The following is a 23,101-nucleotide window of genomic DNA, read 5'->3' as shown; positions in this document are numbered from 1 at the left end:
TCCTAATCATCACCATCAGCTAACTGCTGCAACGTACCAAGGGTAGACATTTCCGCGTGAAAGTTCGTAATCTCGTCGCCAATTGTTGTGTCCTTAGATGCTCTAGTAATGACTCCATGAGGCAATGTGTTGTACTTAAACTGTAGTGACCTTAGTCCTTTATTAGTTAACTCCAGAGTGAGGATCACACCTGGTGGCCTGCCTTTTATACCAGGCCAGGCACACCTGTACAGGTAACCTACAAGTCTCCCACTGCTGTGCCCTCTGGTGGCACACCTTGTGATAGTACCAACAGTAGTTGTCCCTTGGACTGACAATCTGATGAACTAAAATGGTATATGAAACAGGAAGGATTATATGTTTGACTGCAATTATTTTTAATAGTTGTGCCAGAGGCATATTTTATAACAAGTTTCGGTTTTGAACAACCTCTATCAGTTAGTCAGTCAGTCACGGATTCCTTCATAGTTGCTCCGAGAGCAGGAATGTTGTTGCAAATTGTTTTGTCTTTAACCCTAATATTGCTGTTATGAGTTCACAGAATATTTAAATGCAATTCAGCATTGACATTAAAACTCCTGGCAGTGACTATTTCTCCAATGTAAGATGGGCAATTTGGAATGGGAAATGGGAAGTGGGTACATGGTGAATCAGGCCATTAGAGGTGGAGAAGGGAAATATTTGTGGAGGGTTATTAATGATCTACTGTACAAAATTGTTATCCAACAGATCAATTAAGTTCTGGAATGCATCAAAAGCATTTACCAATAAATCAAAACACCCACTCGGTATAGTTTACTGGCAAGGTCACATTTGAAACATTGGGTGTGTGTTGCCAGTTAATAATTTCCCTGATGTATAAACAACAGTGTAGGACACCTCAGGGGAGGGATGGTGTCAGGGGACAATGTTATCCTGCTGTAAGTTTTATGTATAATAATTTCACTTTGTTAAGAGACAGAAATGTAGAAATAGGATTGGTGTAAAATGGGTACAATGGTGGTCAATTTCAGGACTACCATCCTGTACCCAAAGTCTTCCTCAAAGATGTCTCACCTGACATTGGTCATACACCATCCTGACTTGGAACCATGTCACCTTTCCTTCATTGTCTCTGGGTCAAAATCTTAGAACCCCCTCCCTAACAGCACTGTGGGAGCACCTTCAACACACGGACTGCAGCGGTTCAAGAAGCAGGCTCACCATCACCCTCTCATGGGCAATAAATGCTGGCCTTGCCACCATGCCCAAATCCCGTGAATCAATAAATAAAAATAAAAAATATTCAAAAGACTTAATTTTAGGTTAGCTTCGGGTTTCCTGGTTCTGCACCCCTCCCATTTCAGGCTCGAAAATGGGTCGAAAGTAATTTCTCCTCAGAAAGCTTCTTTTACTCATTCCATTCCATCTCTGATATATATTTTACTTAATTCAAAACTGTAGAGCCCAGAATTTAGGGGGAGCAGAAATTGGGCAGATAGAGAGGGGGAAAGTCGAGTATGAAACCCTCTTGACCTCGGCAGCATAATTGCCTGGATGATTTTAATTCAGGGCCTCATCTGGATGTTCCCAGTCACTCCAGCTCCTCCTGGAGAGTCAGGATAAATGGTTCATTCTTGGCAATCAGTAACTAGTGGGGTGCCGCAGGGATCAGTGCTGGGACCCCAACTATTTACAATTATGTTAACGACTTGGAAGAAGGGACCGAGTGTAACGTAACCAAGTTTGCTGACGATACAAAGACGGGAGGTAAACAATGTGTGAGGAGATGAGTGATCAGCCATGATCTTACTGAATGGTGGTGCAGGCTCGAAGGGCCGAATGGCCTAATCCTGCACCTATTTTCTACGTTTCTATGTTTCTATGTTTCTAAAAAACTTGCAAAAGGACATAGACAGGCTAAGTGAATGGGCAAAAATTTTGCAACTGGAGTATAATGTTGGAAAGTGTGAGGTTATGCACTTTGGCTGAAAAAATCAAAGAGCAAGTTATTATTTAAATGGAGAAAAATTGCAAAGTGCTGCAGTACAGCGGGACCTGGGGGTCCTGGTGCATAAAACACACAAGGTTAGTGTATGCAGGTACAGCAAGTGATCAGGAAGGCCAATGAAACCTTGTCCTTTATTGCAAAGGGGATGGAGTATAAAAGCAGGGAAATCATGCTATAGTTATACAGGGTATCGGTGAGGTCACACCTGGAATACTGCGTGCAGTTTTGGTTTCCATATTTAAGAAAGAATATACTTGCTTTGGAGGCAGTTCAGAGAATGTTCATTAGGTTGACGAGGGGTTTGACTTTTGAGGAAAGGTTGAGAAGATTGGGCCTCTACTCATTGGAATTCAGAAGAATGAGGGGCAATCTAAGATTATAAGGGGGCTTGACAAGGTGGATGCAGAGAGGATGTTTCCACTGATAGGGGAGACTAGAAGTAGGGGACATAATCTTAGAATAAGGGGCCGTCCATTTAAAACTGAGATGAGGAGGAATTTATTCTCTCAGAGTGTTGTACATCTGTGGAATTCGCTGCCTCAGAGAGCTGTGGAAGCTGGGGCATTGATAAATTTAAGACAGAGATAAATAGTTTCTTAATTGAGAAGGGAATAAGGGGTTATGGGGAGCAAGTCGGGCGGGGAAGTGGACCTGAGTCCTAGATCAGATCAGCTGTATGGCCTACTCCTACTCCTATTTCTTATTTTCTTATGTTCTTATTATGGCAACAGATCAGCAGAGTGCACTGGCCAGCTGGCGGTAAAGAGACCCCGTGATTTTTAGTGCCCGGCCTCAATTAAATTGGCAGATGAGCTGCTGGGCACCAAAGAGGCATCCCAATGGAACCTGCCGCATTGAAAGCTGAAGATCCGGCTGGGGCGGCCACCAGCAAGAAATTGTGGGAATGGGGGTCGCACATGTAACCCCGCTATTCAAGAAAGGAGGGAGAGAGAAAACAAATCAGTTAGCCTGACATCAGTCATTGGGAAATGCTGGAACCCATTATTAAGGAAGCGGTATCTTCGAAAATCATAACATGGTTTTATGAAAGGGAAATCATGTTTGACAAATTTATTGGAGGTTTTTAAGGATGTAATTAGCAGCATAGATAAAGGGGAATCAGTGGATGCAGTATTTTGGATTGCCAAAAGACATTCGATAAGATGCCACACAAAAATTTGCTTGGCAAGATAGGGGATAATGGAGTTGGGAGAAATATATTAGCATGGATAGAGGAAGGGTTGACAGACAGAAAATAGATAGTAAAGATAAATGGATCATTTTCACATTGGTAACTAGTGGGATGCTGCAAGGATCACTGTTTGGGCCTCAGTTATTTACAACCTATATTAATGACTTAGATGGAGGGGCTGAGTGTAATGTATCCAAGTTTGCTGACAATACAAAGCTAGATGGGAAAGGAAGCTGTGAGGAGGACACAGCCTGCAAATGGATACAGGTAGGTTAAGAGAGTGTGCAATGGGGTGAGCTGCAGAACACCAAAGGGCAAAAGACGTTAGTGGGAGTTGTGTACAGGCCTCCAAACAGTAGTAGTGATGTTGGGGAGGGCATCAAACAGGAAATTAGGGGTGCATGCAATAAAGGTGCAGCAGTTATCATGGGTGACTTTAATATGCATATAGATTGGGCGAACCAAACTGGAAGCAATACGGTGGAGGAGGATTTCCTGGAGTGCATAAGGGATGGTTTTCTAGACCAATATGTCAAGGAACCAACTAGGGGGGAGGCCATCTTAGACTGGGTGTTGTGTAATGAGAGAGGATTAATTAGCAATCTCATTGTGCGAGGCCCCTTGGGGAAGAGTGACCATAATATGGTGGAATTCTGCATTAGGATGGAGAATGAAACAGTTAATTCAGAGACTATAGTCCAGAACTTAAAGAAGGGTAACTTTGAAGGTATGACGCATGAATTGGCTAGGATAGATTGGCGAATGATACTTAAGGGGTTGACAGTGGATGGGCAATGGCAGACATTTAGAGACCGCATGGATGAACTACAACAATTGTACATCCCTGTCTGGCGTAAAAATAAAAAAGGGAAGGTGGCTCAACCGTGGCTATCAAGGGAAATCAGGGATAGAATTAAAGCCAAGGAAATGGCATACAAATTGGCCAGAAATAGCAGCGAACCTGGGGACTGGGAGAAATTTAGAACTCAGCAGAGGAGGACAAAGGGTTTGATTAGGGCAGGGAAAATAGAGTACGAGAGGAAGCTTGCAGGGAACATTAAGACGGACTGCAAAAGCTTCTATAGGAATGTAAAGAGAAAAGGGTTGGTAAAGACAAACGTAGGTCCCCTGCAGTCAGAATCAGGGGAAGTCATAACGGGGAACAAAGAAATGGCAGACCAATTGAACAAGTACTTTAGTTCAGTATTCACTAAGGAGGACATAAACAACCTTCCGGATATAAAAGGAGTCAGAGGGTCTAGTAAGAAGGAGGAACTGAGGGAAATCCTTATTAGTTGGGAAAGTGTGTTGGGGAAATTGATGGGATTGAAGGCCGATAAATCCCCAGGGCCTGATGGTCTGCATCCCAGAGTACTTAAGGAGGTGGCCTTGCAAATAGCGGATGCACTGACAGTCATTTTCCAACATTCCATATACTCTGGATCAGTTCCTATGGAGTGGAGGGTAACCAATGTAACCCCACTTTTTAAAAAAGGAGGGAGAGAGAAAACAGGGAATTATAGACTGGTCAGCCTGACATCGGTAGTGGGTAAAATGATGGCATCAATTATTAAGGATGTCATAGCAGCGCATTTGGAAAGAGGTGACATGATAGGTCCAAGTCAGCATGGATTTGTGAAAGGAAAATCATGCTTGACAAATCTGGAATTTTTTGAGGATGTTTCCAGTAGAGTGGACAAGGGAGAACCAGTTGATGTGGTATATTTGGACTTTCAGAAGGCTTTCGACAAGGTCCCACACAGGAGATTAATGTGCAAAGTTAAAGCACATGGGATTGGGGGTAGTGTGCTGACGTGGATTGAGAACTGGTTGTCAGACAGGAAGCAAAGAGTAGGAGTAAATGGATACTTTTCAGAATGGCAGGCAGTGACTAGTGGGGTACCGCAAGGTTCTGTGCTGGGGCCCCAGCTGTTTACATTGTACATTAATGATTTAGATGAGGGGATTAAATGTAGTATCGCCAAATTTGCGGATGACACTAAGTTGGGTGGCAGTGTGAGCTGCGAGGAGGATGCTATGAGTCTGCAGAGTGACTTGGATAGGTTAGGTGAGTGGGCAAATGCATGGCAGATGAAGTATAATATGGATAAATGTGAGGTTATACACTTTGGTGGTAAAAACAGAGAGACAGACTATTATCTGAATGGTGACAGATTAGGAAAAGGGGAGGTGCAACGAGACCTGGGTGTCATGGTACATCAGTCATTGAAGGTTGGCATGTAGGTACAGCAGGCGGTTAAGAAAGCAAATGGCATGTTGGCCTTCATAGCGAGGGGATTTGAGTACAGTGGCAGGGAGGTGTTACTACAGTTGTACAGGGCCTTGGTGAGGCCACACCTGGAGTATTGTGTACAGTTTTGGTCTCCCAACTTGAGGAAGGACATTCTTGCTATTGAGGGAGTGCAGCGAAGGTTAACTAGACTGATTCCCGGGATGACGGGACTGACATATCAAGAAAGATTGGATCAACTGGGCTTGTATTCACTGGAGTTCAGAAGAATGAGAGGGGATCTCATAGAAACGTTTAAAATTCTGACGGGTTTAGATAAGTTAGATGCAGGAAGAATGTTCCCAATGTTGGGGATGTCCAGAACCAGGGGTCACAGTCTAAGGATAAGGAGTAAGCCATTGAGGACCGAGATGAGGAGAAACTTCTTCGCCCAGAGAGTGGTGAACCTGTGGAATTCTCTACCACAGAAAGTTGTTGAGGCCAATTCACTAAATATATTCAAAAAGGAGTTAGATGTAGTCCTTACTACTAGGGGAATCAAGGGGTATGGCGAGAAAGCAGGAATGGGGTACTGAAGTTGCATGTTCAGCCATGAACTCATTGAATGGAGGTGCAGGCTAGAAGGGCTGAATGGCCTACTCCTGCACCTATTTTCTATGTTTCCATGTTTGTATAATAAGATGGCAGATGAAGTCGAATGTGGGGAAATGTCAGGTTATTCACTTTGGTAGGAAGAATAGAAAACTAAATATTTATTATATGGTGAGAAACTACTAAATGTTGATGTTCAGAGAGATTTCGGTGTCCTCTTACAGGAAACACAGAGACCTAGCCCATTTTCTGGTCCATTGCCAGAGTTACGCCCATTTTTCTCGGCCAGAAATGCGGAAGAAATAATTTGCCAAAGTTTCCCCGATGTATAATTGGAATTTGGTGCCATGCAGCATGTCCAGTTACCTCGGGGGGGGCGGAGCCTGCTGCCTGTGCTAAAAAAACGATGCCCCACCTTCTGCACATGCGCGAAAAAAAACCTTACGTTTTTGACGTCGTTGCAATGGACGCGCATGCACAGTGCAGCTCCGATTTGGCCATTTTTGAAGAGCCAGTTGTGTATGTGAGAACATTGAGTGCTGTGTGAGAGCATTGGAAAAATCATAGCTGCAGCAATACAAGATGCAACACGGTGCAAGGACCAAGAATTTCTTACAGGAAGAAGTGGAGGCACTAGTTACTGTGACTGAGAACAGATGGCAGGAGCTGGACACCAACAGAGGTCACATAAAAGTTCCACCCAAAGAAATGAAGAAACGCTGGAACCAAGTTGCAAAAGATTATTATGCCATGAGATCTGGAGGCCAGTGTAAAAAGAAGTGGCAAGACCTTGGTCAAGTAGTTAGTGTAAGTAATATTTTTATTTATTCAATGCAATTGCAATCTGTATATGTCCCACCCAGCAGAAAGACATCCTCTTTAAAAAGTTAGGTTTTCATTTTTGCAGAGGAAGGTGGCACATAATAAAAGGGAAAGAACTCGAACAGGAGGAGGCCTGGTAAATCTGCAACCACTGACACCCTTGGAAGAGAGGGTCGCTGCTTTGATGGGTCCTGCCTGGAGAAAAGCAATCAGTATTGCACAAGCTGGGCCCACACTCGAGGGAGAGGGTAAGTCCTGCAAATTCATCATGGTCCTTCAAATCAGCCTGCTGCCTGCGCTATGTGAGCCTACTCATACCCCCCACCCTGGCCCCTCCTCTGCTGCTAACCATTTGACTGTTCTGTTATATTTTGCAGAACTTGAGGCCAAACCTGACGATGCAGAAAAGATTCAGACACTGATGAGCCTGAAAAGGAGAACATCTTCCAATCCCACCCTCCAGACCAAGAACATGGGGGTGAGGGCGAGAGGGAGGGGATGGAGCTGGATGAAGCGCCCACTTTTGTACTGACTTTGGAGGAGATGCGTTCATGGAGGTGACAGCCCCTTCCGTGACTAGTGGTTTGAGTGTTGGTGGGACATTCCATGGTTTCCCACCTTCCGAGGTTGCGAGTCCCAGTGGTGTGGTACAGCGAGGTGCACCCGTAGGAGGAGGGGAAGGAGAGCTCGACCCATGCTCCTGAGGTGGAGGATCTAACAGGAGTAATCTTACCCGATTACTCCTGGACGCCATCAGTGGGGTGAGAGATGAGGTAGTGGGACTGTCGGGAGTAGTAACAGCAATAACACGAGAAATGGGAACAATATCTGGGACCATCAGTGAGGGAATAAGAACATAAGAACATAAGAAATAGGAACAGGAGTAGGCCATACAGCCTCTTGAGCCTGCTCCGCGATTCAACAAGATCATGGCTGAACTGATCATGGACTCAGTTCCACTTCCCTGCCCGCTCCCCATAACCCCTATCCCCTTATCGTTTAAAAAATTTCTATTTCTGTCTTAAATTTATTCAATGTCCCACCTTCCACAGCTTTCTGAGGCAGCGAACCCTCTGAGAGAAGAAATTTCTCCACATCTCTGTTTTAAATGGGTGGCCCCTTATTCTAAGATTATGCCCCCTATTTCTAGTCTCCCCCATCAGTGGAAACATCCTCTCTGCATCCACCTTGTCAAACCCCCTCATAATCTTACACATTTCGATAAGATCACCTCTCATTCTTCTGAATTCCAATGAGTAGAGGCCCAACCTACTCAACCTTTCTTCATAAGTCAACCCCCTCATCCCCGGAATCAACCTAGTGAACCTTCTCTGAACTGCCTCCAAAGCAAATATATCCTTCCTTAAATATGGAAACCAAAACTGCACGCAGTATTCCAGGTGTGGCCTCACCAATAACTTATATAGCTGTAATAAGACTTCCCTGCTTTTATACTCCATCCCCTTTGCAATAAAGATCAAGATGGACTTCCTGATCACTTGCTGTACCTGCATGCTATCCTTTTGTGTTTCATGCACAAGTACCCTCAGGTCCCGCTGTACTGTGGCACTTTGCAATCTTTCTCCATTTAAATAATAACATGCTCTTTGATTTTTTTCTGCCAAAGTGTACGACCTCACACTTTCCGACATTATACTCCATCTGCCAAATTTTTGCCCACTCACTTAGCCTGTCGAGGTCCTTTTGCAGATTTTTTGTGTCCTCATCACACATTGCTTTTCCTCCCATCTTTGTATTGTCAGCAAACTTGGCTACATTACACTCAGTCCCTTCATCCAAGTCGTTAATATAGATTGTAAATAGTTGGGGTCCCAGCACTGATCCCTGCGGCACCCCACTAGTTACTGGTTGCCAACCAGAGAATGAACCATTTATCCCAACTCTCTGTTCTCTGTTAGTTAGCCAATCCTCTATCCATGTTAATATATTACCCCCAACCCCGTGAACTTTCATCTTGTCCAGTAACGTTTTATGTGGCACCTTGTCAAATGCCTTCTGGAAGTCCAAATACACCACATCCACTGGTTCCCCTTTATCCACCCTGTTTGTTACATCCTCAAAGAACTCCAGCAAATTTGTCAAACATGACTTCCCCTTCATAAATCCATGCTGACTCTGCCTGACCAAATTTTTCTTATCCAAATGTCCTGCTACTGCTTCTTTAATAATGGATTCCAACATTTTCCCAACCACAAATGTTAGGCTAACTGGTCTATAGTTCCTGCTTTTTGTCTGTTTCCTTTTTCAAATAGGGGCATTACATTTGCAGTTTCCAATCTGCTGGGACCTCCCCAGAACCCAGGGAATTTGGGTAAATTACAACCAATGCATCCACTATCCCTGCTGCTACTTCTCTTAAGACCCGAAGATGCAAGCCATCAGGTCCAGGGGATTTATCTGCCTTTAGTCCCATTATCTTACTGAGTACTACCTCCTTAGTGATTGTGATTCCTCCCCCCGGCCCCCCCCCCCAGCCCATAGCCCCTAGACAATTCACTGTCGGAATATTGTTAGTGTCCTCTACCGTAAAGAGTGATACAAAATATTTGTTCAGAGTTTCTGCCATCTCCATGTTCCCCATTACTAATTCCCCGGTCTCGTCCTCTAAGGGACCAACATTTACTTTAGCCACTCTTTTCCTTTTTATATACCTGTAGAAACTCTTGCTATCTGTGGCCATGAGGGAGAGAATGCCAAAGATAGTGCAAACCACGCCACGGACCATGAGGGAGGGAATGTTGCAGGTCATTGAAATACTGTCAGGGCGCATGATGGATGGCAGGTTGGAGATAGCTGCTGCAATAAGGGAATACGCCCAGACGCCGCGCCCATTGACAGAATCAACTGTCACTCCCACTCCAATCCCCAGACCAGCCTCTGAAGAGCCCAAAGCCGGGCCCTCCAACTTGCCCTCCCCCACTCCCCGTCAAGAGATGCGCAGTACCAGAGATGTTAGAAAGACTAAGCTTGGTACCAAGCCCAGAAACACTGTGCCACCACCTGCGGGCAGGGGTGGTCGAATGTCCAAGACCAAGCGCAGCGAGCGGTCTTAGAATAAGATGGAGGAGAGATGGGTGGGTACAGCCTTTCTTTGCTGCTGCTGTTGCTGTTGTTGTTGTTGTTATTGTTGTTAATGTTGTAACTCTTCTCAAATTAAAAGTTTTTTGTAAGTTATGTAAGTTTACAAGCTTAAAGTTTCTAAGTGCTCTTAAAATTTTTAAGTGATCTTGAAGAGTGATCTTAAATAAAGTTTGATACAAGAATAATTTTATTCAAGTTAAGTACATTGTAAACTTTTGAATAAAATATATTTTACATTAAAACTGAATCATGTTCCATTAACACAACACAACATTATGGAACAGCTCCAAACAGTAAACATGGTCCATGTGGAATAGTTGTCGCTGAGCTCTTAGGCATCAGTAAAGCGTTCATGGAGCTGCTGGTGCAAGTTGTTAAAGGGGCACGATAGCTCCACCTCCTCTGCCACGTGCTCCGGCCTTAGGCACTTGCATGGCTTCCACATCCTCGTCGTCCTCCTCCTTCTGCTTATCATCTGCATCTTGCACATCATTATCATCAGCCACTCTCACCGCAGGTGGGTCTTCCACAACTAGGAGCTGCTGCCTCATGATGGCTAAGTTATGCAGCATGCAGCACACAACAGTGAACTGACCAACAATCTCAGGGGAATACAGCAAGTAGCCTCTGGAGTGGTCCAGGCATCGGAAATGCTGTTTCAATATGCCAATGGTCCTCTCTATGATGTTGCACATCGCAATGTACGACATGTTGTATTGACAGTCAGCTTCCGTCCGTGTTACGCGTAGGGGCATCATGAGCCAGGTGACCAGGCCGTACCCTTTGTCTCCCAGTAGCCAGCTCTGCCCTTCTGGCTGCTGCTGCTGAATCATGATAGATATAACACTGTTGCGTAGAATGAACGCATCATGGTTGCTCCCTGGGTATCTTGCATCGACTGACATGATATGATGCAAATTAATGGAGTGGAAGCCTTTTCTGTTCCTGTTCATTTTGGAATCCTCCAAAGGTGCTCACAAGGCGATGTGGGTACAATCAATGCAGCCCTGTACCTTTGGGAAGCCAGCAATCCTGGAGAAGCCCACAGCCCTGTCACGCATTGCTTGGGCGATCATGGGGAACTTGATGAAGTCATTCCTCCACACATACAGTGCAGCCATCACCTGGTGAATGCAGACATGTTGAGAGATGGCGCACACATCCCCAGCTGTAGCTTGGAAGGATCCGGAGACATAGAATGAAAGTGCGGCTGTAACCTTCACTTCAACTGACAAATCAGACTTCCTGATGTTTCTAGGTTGCAGGTCTGCTTTCACCAACTCACAGATCTCACTTACAACTTCTTTGTGGAAACGCAGCCTTCTGACACAGTCTGCATCACTCAGGTGGAGCTACGAACACCTGTCTCGATATACCTGAGGTGGGTAAGGCCTCCTGCCCAGCCCCCTACAGGCTTTGATGTTCCTGATGCGATGAAGTTGAATTAATTGTCTTCGACGTAGCACCATGATGCAGAAGGCTCGCACAACGTATGGCATTGTCAATATTACCCCCACACTTAAATTTAACCTTAAGCTCAAAACGGCAGGAAAGCAGGCAGGACAGGTTCACAGTTCTCCCTCTCCCCAAGGTCTGTATGCATTGACCAAGTCTTGTGACTTATCATCTCTTCTCCCCCCCCCTTAACTAATTGCAGTCTTGTGACTTCTCTTTTCTTTCCATCCCTCCACCCTCCCCGCGCACCCACCACCCCCCCCACCCCGCCCCCCACTCATTGCAGTTTTCAGTGCAGAATACTTCCGATCGAGACCTCACTCCCCGGGCTCCAACCTTCCGATCGACACCTCACTCCCCGGGCTCCAACCTTCCGATCGACACCTCACTCCCCGGGCTCCAACCTTCCGATCGACACCTCACTCCCCGGGCTCCAACCTTCCGATCGACACCTCACTCCCCGGGCTCCAACCTTCCGATCGACACCTCACTCCCCGGGCTCCAACCTTCCGATCGACACCTCACTCCCCGGGCTCCAACCTTCCGATCGACACCTCACTCTCTCTCCTGCCCAACCCTCCCCCCGGGCTTGTTTTTTAGCCGAGCCCCGAGCCTGTGTCCGGGCGCAGGGCCGATTCTGACAGCCAAAGCTACGACCCTCCAGCCCTACTTCAAGACATTCAGTGGTGGTGTGTGAGTGAGTATAAAAATGAGAAAACTTCTGGAATCCAACAAATTTACACTTCTACGTTGACAGGTAAAAAAAATTGAACTTTATTATTGACTTTGACAGTGTTCCTGACTCCCTCCAAAATCTTCGATTGAAAAACAATGGCGTCTTTCAGCGCCGATTAGTGAGTGCGTGCTGGTCTCTTAACTCACCAGAAGGTTTTTCAGGAGTGGCCAGATATGCTGACCTCGGAGGAAACAATGTTTGATTCAACCGGCGCAGAAAAATCTGGCGCAGATTGCAGGGGGAAACTTTGAAAAAAATAAATACGCCAGAAAAAACGGCACGAGCTAAATAAATGGCGCAAATGACCGGGGAAAATTGAGCCCAAAGCATGGAGGTGCAGCAAACAATCAGGAAGGCAAATGGTATCTTGACTTTTATTGAACGGGAGTTAGAGTACAAGAGTAAGGAAGTCTTGCTACAATTGTACAGGGCTTTGGTGAGACCACACCTGGAGTACTGTGCACAGATTCGGTCTCTTTATCTGAGGAAGGATACACTTGCCTTAGATGCGATGCAATGAAGAGCCCACATGGTGCAGGCTCCAACCAATTCTGACAACAATAGCAAAACGGGTCCAATGTTCCTGTAAAGTTGGGGGCAGATGGATGGGCCGACCCATCCAAAATTGCTCCTGGGTTGGGAGCGGTGAGACCGGGTTTCTGCACCGACTGTGCTGCCGCTCGACGGTCACACACCAACCCCCCCTTCCGACCAGCAGCGACCCCCTTTCCAACCCCCGGGGGAAATTGCTCGGCGGGAGTGGCGCTGCTGGTCACTGCGGGGAGCTGTGTGTGCCGGCGTGGCGCATCCATCCTTAAAGTGGCCAATTTGTTTTAATTGTCGGGCTGACTCCAAGGTTGGCCCGACAGTGGTGGCCATGGGTTCGGCCGTGCCGTCAATAGGCAGTCCGCCACCACTGCTGGCTCGGCCGAACCCCCATGCAACGGCCCTTCCCTTTAACTGAAGGGGAGGGACGTTGTGACGCATCATCAGTGACACGCCGATGACTCGTTAGGGCGACCAACCCGCTGCAAGGGCAGTTCCGCCCCTCAACACCGCCCCGACTGGAAATGCAGATCAAAGATCTGAATACCGGCGCCAGTTCTGCCCCATGGATTAAGGCAGAGAAAAAGCTTCAGAAACCGTAGGGGCGCCTACTTTTAGTCGGCGGGCAATTTCAATCCCCTTGTGTTTATACAGCACTTTGAATGTAGTGAAGCATCTCAATGTGCTTCACGGGAACAGTATCAGACAAAATGTGATTCTGAGTCACATAAAGAGGTATTGGGACAGGTGGTCAAAAAGCTTGGTCAAAGAGAGGTTTGAAAAGAGGTGAGAGAGGTACAGAGGCGGAGAGGCTTGGGGAAGGGAATTCCAGGGCTTATGGTCCAGGAAGCTAAATGCATGGCCGCCAATGGTGGAGCGAAGTAAATTAGGGATATATCAGAGGCCAGAACTGCAGGAGCCAATTCAGGTGATGACAGAGAAACGTTTACACAGCGGGTTGTTATGATCTGCAATGCACTGCTTGAGAGGGGAGTGGAAGCAGATTCAATAGTAACTTGCAAAAGGGAACTGGATAAATAGTTAAAGGGTGGAAATGTGCAGGGCTATGGGGAAAGAGAGGGGTGTGGGGTGAATTGGAAAGCTCTTTCAAAGAGCTGGCACAGGCAAGATGGGCCGAATGGCCTCATTCTGTGCTATATCATTCTATGATTCTATTTTACTCTATGTGCGGCATAACCAAGTTTTTATGCTTGTTTTGCACTCTTTGCCCCTATTTATAAAACCCAAAAATCTACAGGTTTTGATTTTACACTTTTTTTACATGCATACCACCGAAGTGAGGTATAACGCCCAGTTATCGCCCATTTAGCCACAAAATGGAAACAGACACCCATTTTTTGGACACTTATCACCGAGTGTTACTTTCACCATGTGCGTAACAACTGGGAAAAATAATACAGCCCGCCCACTTTTTTTTGTCGTAAAGATCACATTTGCCAAAATTAACGTCCAGGAGATCGCCAAGCGTCACTTTCACCATCTCACCTACAATATTGCTCAGAAAAAGTGGAACTATCCTGAACGAATCACAACAGTGTGGGCGCCATTTTAACAATCGCAGGTCGCTTCATTCAAAAGGCTGCTTCAACTTCGGGGAGTTTGGATTGACTCTGGAGTTCTTCTCAGGTGAAGTGACCATCTAAATGGACATATTTTCAGACTCTGGACTATTGGGGGTTTACTGTAGGTGTATTTTAGTAAGGAAATTATTGCTTCTGATCAATCGCTATTATACTTTCATTGTAATGGGGCCAGCCATTTCTCAGCCTGCATCAATTAATAGGCAAATGCTGCAGAGTGCAAATGGCTCAATGTCTAATGCACATCACTATGTGCCCAATTTAAGATGAATGAAGAAGAGGTCCAGACCATTCACACCCCGCATTTACAGGGAGAAGAGGTCTTAACTCGACGTGTCTGAGCACACCTGCCTTCGGAGACTGCACTTGCACAAGGTGGTGATTAATGAAATATGTGACTCATCAGGCCACATATGCAGCCTGCCATCAGGACATCAGTGTCGGTCGAGGTCAAGGTCACCGCGGCACTGTCTTTCTATGTGTCCGGTTCCTTTCAGGCCTCCGCGCTCGAGATTTCCCCTCTGTCTCACCCTGCCACCCATCGCTACATTAGACAGGTCACGGAGGCACTGTACACGAGAAGGATGGTCTTTATCAGCTTCCCCATGACCAGGGAGGCTCAGACTGACAGGGCTGGAGCATTGTACCGCATTGCTAAATTCCCCAGGGTGCAGGGAGCAATACAGTGCACTCAGATCGCCATGCGGGCACCTTCTCAGGACCCAGAGCTTTTTCATAACAGAAAAGGATTTCACCCCCTGAAGGTCCAACTAGTTGTCGACCACAACCAGATCATAATGGCAGTGAATGCCGAATGTCCGGGCAGCTTCGATCAGGCTCACATACTGCGTGAGAGCGCTGTCTCTGACATGTTTAAGAGTCAGCCACAAGGACAATGCTGGATGCTTGGTGATAACCGATATGGCCGAGCCACCTGGCTGATGACCCCCCTCTGCGTGACACCCACACCGAGGCCGAGAAGCGACACGACCAGAGCCACAGAGACACACGCAATGTGGTCCACAAAACAATAACTGTGTTTAAGCAGCGCTTTAAATGCTTGGACCACTCAGGAGGGGATCTACAACACAAGGAGCTAAATTTGTGGTGGTGTGCTCCATGCTGCACAAACTGGCTATCAGGAGTGGCCAAGAATTGCCAGAAGGGACTGATGGTCCACCTCAGGAGAGAGTGGGGCTGACGACGAGGGCCTGGACGCTGACCTAGGGCCAGACAATCAGGCTGGCGATGCAACCATGCCCACACCCCCCTCCAGTCTGCAGGAAAGGGCCCATGGTGGCAACATAGCTGCAAGACTTTTACGTCAGGAGCTGATAACTTAAATGATTTGCCTGAAAGAACGTTGCTGTAAGTGACAACGCTGACACACAGCTCAGACATCAATGATGGCCTTCATCTTGCTGCCAGTTAAAGTTTAAGTTGATTGAAGTTAAGTTTTATTTAACCCTTTCATGTTAAGGAATCACCAGTGTGTAATCACCAGCTATCTGAGATATTGCACAACAAGGTTATGTTGAATAAAAATATTTTTATACGAACATTGGTCTGCAATCATAAGTATTACCGCCAAAAACACCCCAACCCCGCCCACACCCCACTTTTTCGATCATTGACATCAATCAAATGGTCAACATGTCCAGCAACACAGAATACAAAGGCAAAGCAGGAGGGTGGCCCCCTCCCCCCATACATGACAACAAATTGCATTCACCCAGATGGAGATATAACACAACCCTCACCTGCGGACATGCACCTCACTTTCCTTCCCCCCTCCCCTTCCCCCTACCTCTACCCCTTCCCCTCCTCGCTCCACACCACCTGGCCAAGGAGCTCCTCAGGCGGTGCCTCATTGGGGGGGATGAAGGCAGAGGCGGTGTTTGGACGGGTATGGGAGCGGGGGGTGCAGACGGGGGAAACATTCTCTGATCCAGAAGCAGGATCTTGGTCCTGCCTCTCCTCTATCGTTGGCAGTGGTGGTGTGGAACCTAGGGGTGGAGTGTCGTGCTCTGGGACCACTGGGAGGCTTGTTCCAGCAGTGTTCCTGGCTACACCACAGAACGTACTCAGTCATGGTGGCCAGCTGTTGGGATAAGCTCCCCAATGCATCGAGGATCTGGTTACTAATGTCTACAGTCCTCCTGAGTAATGTCCTGTCCCCTCAGTACAGATTCGCACAAGGCATGTAGTGAAGTCAAGGTCACTCTGGACCTGCACCTTTATTTCACAGCTCTGGAAAGCTGCACTTGCCTGAGACCTGTCCTTATATACCTGTCTCTTGCAAGTGCACCCTTGGTGGTAAGGTATGCTGGTGGTTACAGGTCATATCTTATTACAGTCATGTATAGCATTTTAGGGTACAGTTATATATATAATAATGTAAGATACATGACATCACCCTCCCCCAAGGTCTTATTGTCTTTATAGGTTCAGTCTCTCAGGTGGTCTACGCTCTCGCGTGGAGCGTCTGAGTTGTGGTTCAGTTGTTTGCCTTGGTGTCTGTTTTTCTTTGGGTGTGGTTGCTGGTATCTCGCCTGGGCTGTCTGTTTCAATTGGTGTGATTGTTGTTGACTCGCCTGGGCTGTCTGTTGGGATTGCCCTTTCCTCAGGTTGTTCCCTCTGTCTGTCCACCAGGTGTGGTGTGAGTTCCACATTGTAGTCTGCCTCTGGTTCCGCAGTGCTGTTGGTAAATCTGCTTTTGACTTGGTCTACATGCCTCCGCCAGGTTTTGCTATTGTCCATTTGTACTACCAGTAGCCTGTTTCCTTCCTTGCCTGTTACTGACCCTGCAAGCCATTTGGGACCCCTGCCATAGTTTAGTACAAACACTTTGTCCCCTATCTCATTCCATCTCCCCGTCAAATTTCTGTCATGGTACTCAATCAGCTTGCGGCGCTTTGTCTCAACGATTTCGTGCATGTCTGGGAGGATTAATGAGAGCCTTGTTTTTAAAGTCCTTTTCATTAACAGTTGTGTAGGGGGATCCCAGTCAGTGAGTGCGGACGAGATCTGTATGCCAACAGCAGTCGCGACAGGCGACCCTGCAGCGTGGGATCTTGGATTTTAAGCATGCCTTGTTTAATGATTTGCACTGCTCTCTCCGCCTGGCCGTTGGAGGCCGGCTTGAATGGTGCCGTCTTGACGTGATTTATGCCATGGTCAATTATGAAGTCTTGGAATTCTGTGCTGGTGAAGCACGGACTATTGTCACTGACCAATATGTCAGGGATTCCGTGCGTTGCAAACATGGTTACGAGGCTCTCCACAGTGGTGGAGGTTGTGCTCGAGTTTAAAATGGTGCATTGGATCCACTTTGAAAATGCATCTACAACTACGAGCAACATTTTGCCCATGAATGGGCCCGCATAGTCTACGTGCACCCGCGACCACGGTTTGGTAGGCCAGGGCCAGGGGCTCAGTGGAGCTCCCCTGGGGGCATTGCTGAGTTGGGCACAAATGGTGCAGCTTCGGACACAGAGCTCCAAGTCCGCATCAATACCAGGCCACCAGACGTGGGATCTGGCTATGGCCTTCATGAGAACGATCCCCGGGTGCTCGCGGTGGAGCTCCCGGACAAATGCCTCTCTACCTCGCAGAGGCATGACTACTCGGCTGCCCCACATCAGGCAGTCTGCTTGTAGTGATAGCTCATGCATGCGCCTGTGAAAGAGTTTTAATTCTCGGGGCAGACATCGCGAGCCTCTGCCCAGTCACCGGTTAGGACACATCTTTTTACTAAGGATAACGTGGGGTCGCTGGCTGTCCAGGCTCTGATTTGGCGAGCCGTCATGGGTGAACCTGTGAACTCAAAGGCATTGATTGTCATGACTATCTCACAGTCCTGTTCGTCAAACCCTTCCGTGGTCGCCAGGGGTAGCCTGCTGAGCGCGTCGGCACAGTTGTCTGTGCCTTATGGTATAGTCGTAGGACGCCAGCATGAGTGCCCACCGTTGAATTCACACCGAGGCGTTGGCGTTTATTGCCTTGCTCTCAGATAGGAGGGACATGAGGGGCTTGTGGTCGGTTTCTAACACGAACTTGGCCCCGAAAAGGTATTGGTGCATCTTTTTGACACCGTACACGCACGCGAGCGTCTCCTTCTCTACCATTCCGTACCCGCGCTCCGCCCGCGAAAGTGACCTGGAGGCATAAGCTATGGGTTGTAATTTGCCCGCACTGTTGGCATGTTGCAAAACGCACCCGACCCCATACGCTGACGCATTGCATGTGAGAACTAGCTTTTTACCTGGGTCAAAGAAAGTCAAAACACTGTTGGAGCACAGAAGGTTGCGTGCCTTATTGAAGGCGCGTTCCTGGGCGTCCCCCCAAAACCAATCGCACCCCTTTCTGAGTAGCACGTGGAGAGGCTCCAGCAGCGTGCTTAAGTTCTGCATAAAATTTCTAAAGTAATTGAGTAGCCCGTGAAAGGCGCGCAGTTCAGAGACATTCCGGGGCCTGGGTGCCAGGCGAATTGCTTCTGTTTTGGACTCTGTTGGGCGGATTCCATCAGCGGCAATCCTTCTGCCCAAAAATTCACCCTCGGGTGCGAGAAACAGGCACTTGGATTTCTTGACTCGTAGGCCTGCCCGATCCAACCGCTTTAGTACTTCCTCCAAAATACGGAGATGGGAGTCGGTGTCCCTGCCCGTGATAAGTATATCGTCTTGAAATACAACCGTCCCTGGGATGGACTTGAGCAGACTCTCCATGTTGCGCTGGAATATGGCAGCTGCCGACCTGATGCCCAATGGGCATCGATTGTACATGAAAAGGCCTCGATGTGTGTTGATGGTGGTGAGTAGCTTCGATTCCTCGGTCAATTCTTGCGTCATATACGCAGATGTGAGGTCTAATTTTGAGAAAAGTTTACCTCCAGCCAATGTGGCAAATAAGTCCTCCGCTCTGGGCAGCGGGTACTGGTCCTATAGGGAGACTCTGTTTATGATAGATTTGTCGTGCCCACAGATTCGTACGGATCCATCAGGCTTCATGACTGGGACGATGGGACTTGCCCAGTCGCTAAATTCCACAGGTGATATAATGCCTTCCCGCAGAAGCCTGTCTAGTTTGTGTTCAATCTTTTCCCTCATCACATAGGGTACAGCTCTGGCCTTGTGATGGACCGGTCTAGCATCCTGTGTGATGTAGATTTTGACTTTGGCCCCCTTGAAAGTGCCCACACCTGGCTGAAAGAGATGTTCAAATCGCTTTATAACTGTTGAGCAGGAGGTCCGTTCCTCTAATGACATGGCATGGACATCATCCCATTTCCAGTTTAGTTTTGCCAGCCAGCTTCTCCCCAGCAGTGCTGGGGGGTCTCCGGGGACAATCCACAGGGGAAGTCGGTTCACTGTCCCTTTGTGTGTGACAGAGAGCATGGCGCTGCCGAGGACTGGTATGATTTATTTGGTATAGGTCCTTAGTGTGGTGTCGAGCCTTGTGAGTTTTGGTCTGTCTCTTTTATGCGGCCACAGTTGTTCAAATTGTTGAGCGCCCATGAGAGATTGACTCGCTCCTGTATCCAGCTCCATGTTGACAGATATCCCGTTGAGTAGGACCCTCATCATTATAGGAGGCGCCCTGTCATAGGAGCAGCGGCCATTGATCGTGTTGACCCGCTGTACATCGGTGTCCCGGGTACTGTCCCCACCATCTTCTGGTCTGCTTTCCGACCCATCCGATTCGTACACCGGCCGAGCTGCCATTTTTTTGCACATGCGGGCCAAATGCCCTGTATATTCACAGTTCCTGCAAACAGCCTGCTGAAATCGACATCCCCTTGACGAGTGCCCACCCCCACACCTCCAGCACAGACCTGTTCCATTGTTCAAAGAATTCCCAAAGAATGAGCTGCGTCTGGCTGATCTCTCTTGAGCTTCTCTCAGTTTGTAGTTGATTGCTTGCATTGTGGGTTGATGAGGTGTGAACGGCCGTTCCTGTGGCCCTTGATGGCTTCTGTTGCCACTGCTTGCTGTCGAAAGCCTGTTCTGCCGGTTTTGTCTGTGTGTGGGGGTAGCAGCTTGTCTAACGCTGTGAACTCCTTGTTCCATTATTTCGTTAGTTGTCGTACCTGCATTGTAAATCAACCTCGTTTCTTCTTCCCCGACCAAGAATGTCTGTGCAACCAGTGTTGCTGCCTCTAAGGTCAGGTTCTTGGTCTCTATGAGCTTTCGGAATATGCCTGTGTGGCCTATTCCTTCAATGAAAAAGTCTCTCAGCATTTCTCTCCTCAGTTCATCGGAGAACTCACATAAACTAGCCAACCTCCGAAGTTCCGCCATGAAGTCGGGTATGCTCTGGCCCACACAGCGTCTGTAGTTGTAGAACCTGTGTCTGGCCATGTGTAGGCTGCTCACTGGCTTCAGGTGGTCTCTTACCAGTGTGCTCAATTCTTCAAACGACTTGCTTGCTGGTTTCTCAGGTGCCAACAGATCTTTCATTAAAGCGTATGTTTTCGAGCCACAGCTGGTCAAGAGATGGGCTCTTGTCTTGTCTGCCTTATCGTCGCCCAACCAGTCTTTGGTTTCAAAACTTTGCTTGACTTTGCTATAAAGTCCTCCCAATTGTCTCCCGCATTGTACTTTTCATCTGATCCGTTGTTCGCCATTCTGTGGATTCTGTAATCCCATCCTCGTCGCCACTGTAAAGTCCTGACCCCTCAGTACAGATTCACACGAGGCACATAGTGAAGTCAAGGTCACTCTGGACCTGCACCTTTATTTCACAGCTCTGGAATGCTGCACTTGCCTGAGACCTGTCCTTATATACCTGTCTCTTGCAAGTGCACCCCTGGTGATAAGGTATGCTGGTGGTTACAGGTCATATCTTATTACAGTCATGTATAGCATGTTAGGATACAGTTATATATAATAATGTAAGATACATGACATCCTGGACAACTGTACCATCTCTCCGCTCCCATATGGCGCTCGTGGACCAGACCTGCCGCGTTCACGAAACCTCCGCGGGGTCGGCGCTGTCCTGGGGACAAATGGGGTGCCCCGTGGTGAGGTGCTTGGGGCCAGTACCTCCAGAGTGAAGGCGGGAATGACCAGAGGAGCACTAGATGGCCTTGGGGTGGAATGGCTTCTAGAGCGTGGCGATGCAGGTTCCTCGTAGTCCGCGCTCTCATCCGTAGAGAACAGACCCAGCAGATTGACGGGTGAGAATCGGAGCTCCTCAGCACCAGATTGTCCGGAGAGTCTGGCTCTGCGCCCCCACCTTCTGGCCTCTGTGGCCTTGCCTGGGGCCGCACTGCTGGCTGAGCTACAAAACAGAAATTAGGTTATTGGAGGAGAAGCGGGTGCTAGGGTCACAAGGTGATTCCAGCGCTACACAGCATATACACGACAAAAGCACCACCGCTCTCAAAATCATCACAGACATCACATTTCATGACCATCAACACATTCTGCATTGCAATGATTTTCATTAGGCCAGCATTATTTCTAGGACAATTTTAGAAATCATCTATCATATATGATTGTTCGGTTATGAGTGGGTGTGGCATCTATTGACTACGTCACGCAATGGTGTGAACTTTACTCACATCGCTTCACTTCAGGGTCTGCAGATGCTTGCGTGGCTGTCCGGGGGTGCTTCCCCACGAGTGTTATACCCGCTCCTCCATCTCAGTGATTACGCTGGGGACTGGTGGCCCCCCACCCGTTCGCCTCTGCACGGACCTCATCGTCGATAGCTTCTTCTGTAAAAGGTGACAGGATAACATGGCATGAGATCATTGCGTGATATCATTGCTAGGTACTGTCACAGACACTGATACAACACATAACCGACAGATGTAATCATGTTTATTCTGATAATTATCATTCGTTACCTGAAGACGTGCTCTGTGATTGCAGGCTTTGACTACAACATTCCCGGTAAAAGTAAAAGACCTCACATCTGCTGATCGTCACTCATGACACTTATAAATCAAATTATATAAATACATAAGTACATGTAAATAAATGTAATACCTACTCTTGCGGATCCCACAAGGCCGTTCCATCGTTTGCGGCATTGGTTGTTGACGAGACCACCTCTGCTATCTCGGCCCATATCTTCTGCTAGGCCTTTGGGGTGGGCTTCCCATGCCCTCCCTGGGTCAACTCACCCCAGCGTGACTCGACCTCCTGCAGGAGGGAGGAATTTGCCTCGTCCGAGGACCTCCTCGCTCCTTTGCGCCCTCCAATGTGCTCCTCTCCCAGCTCACTGCTTTAGCCAACGTGCTGTGACGCCTTCTCCTCTCCCTCCATTATAGGCACCAAATTCAGGCAAATATCTGGCTGGTAACAGCTAATTTTTGTTTCCCTATTTGCTCTAAAGCTCAAAACTCTCCCTCCTTCCTCCCAAAGCAGCCACACCAGACCCACACACGCCTTCACTCCCTCTCAGCTCTGTCTCTCTCTGTCTCCTCTTCTGCGCATGTCATGATGATCCTTGACCTCCTGTATCACGGAATCGAGCATTGTCATGCCATTGCTAAGGATGGTGACACTTTACGGCAGAAGGTCAGAGAGATTTAACGCTACTGCCCATTTCATATCGCTCGTGGTAATGCCCAATTTCAAAAATGGAGACTAGGAGCTTTGAGAATGGGTGACAAGCTGGCGATCTGAAAACCCATTTTTTCCACTCACGCCAGAAATACCGCCCATTTTTGGACGATCTGCACAACAGTGTCAAATCTAGCTCATAGGTTTTTGTTTCAAGGGTTTAACTACCTGCATGCAGTTTTGGGGAATTATGCATTGAACCTCCAGGTCTCTCTGTTCATCCATTCAATGTCTTTCCA

This window comes from Pristiophorus japonicus, chromosome 6, assembly GCF_044704955.1.
Source record: "Pristiophorus japonicus isolate sPriJap1 chromosome 6, sPriJap1.hap1, whole genome shotgun sequence".
In the NCBI taxonomy this organism is placed as follows: domain Eukaryota; kingdom Metazoa; phylum Chordata; class Chondrichthyes; family Pristiophoridae; genus Pristiophorus; species Pristiophorus japonicus.
Note: the sequence above shows the minus strand (reverse complement) of the source record.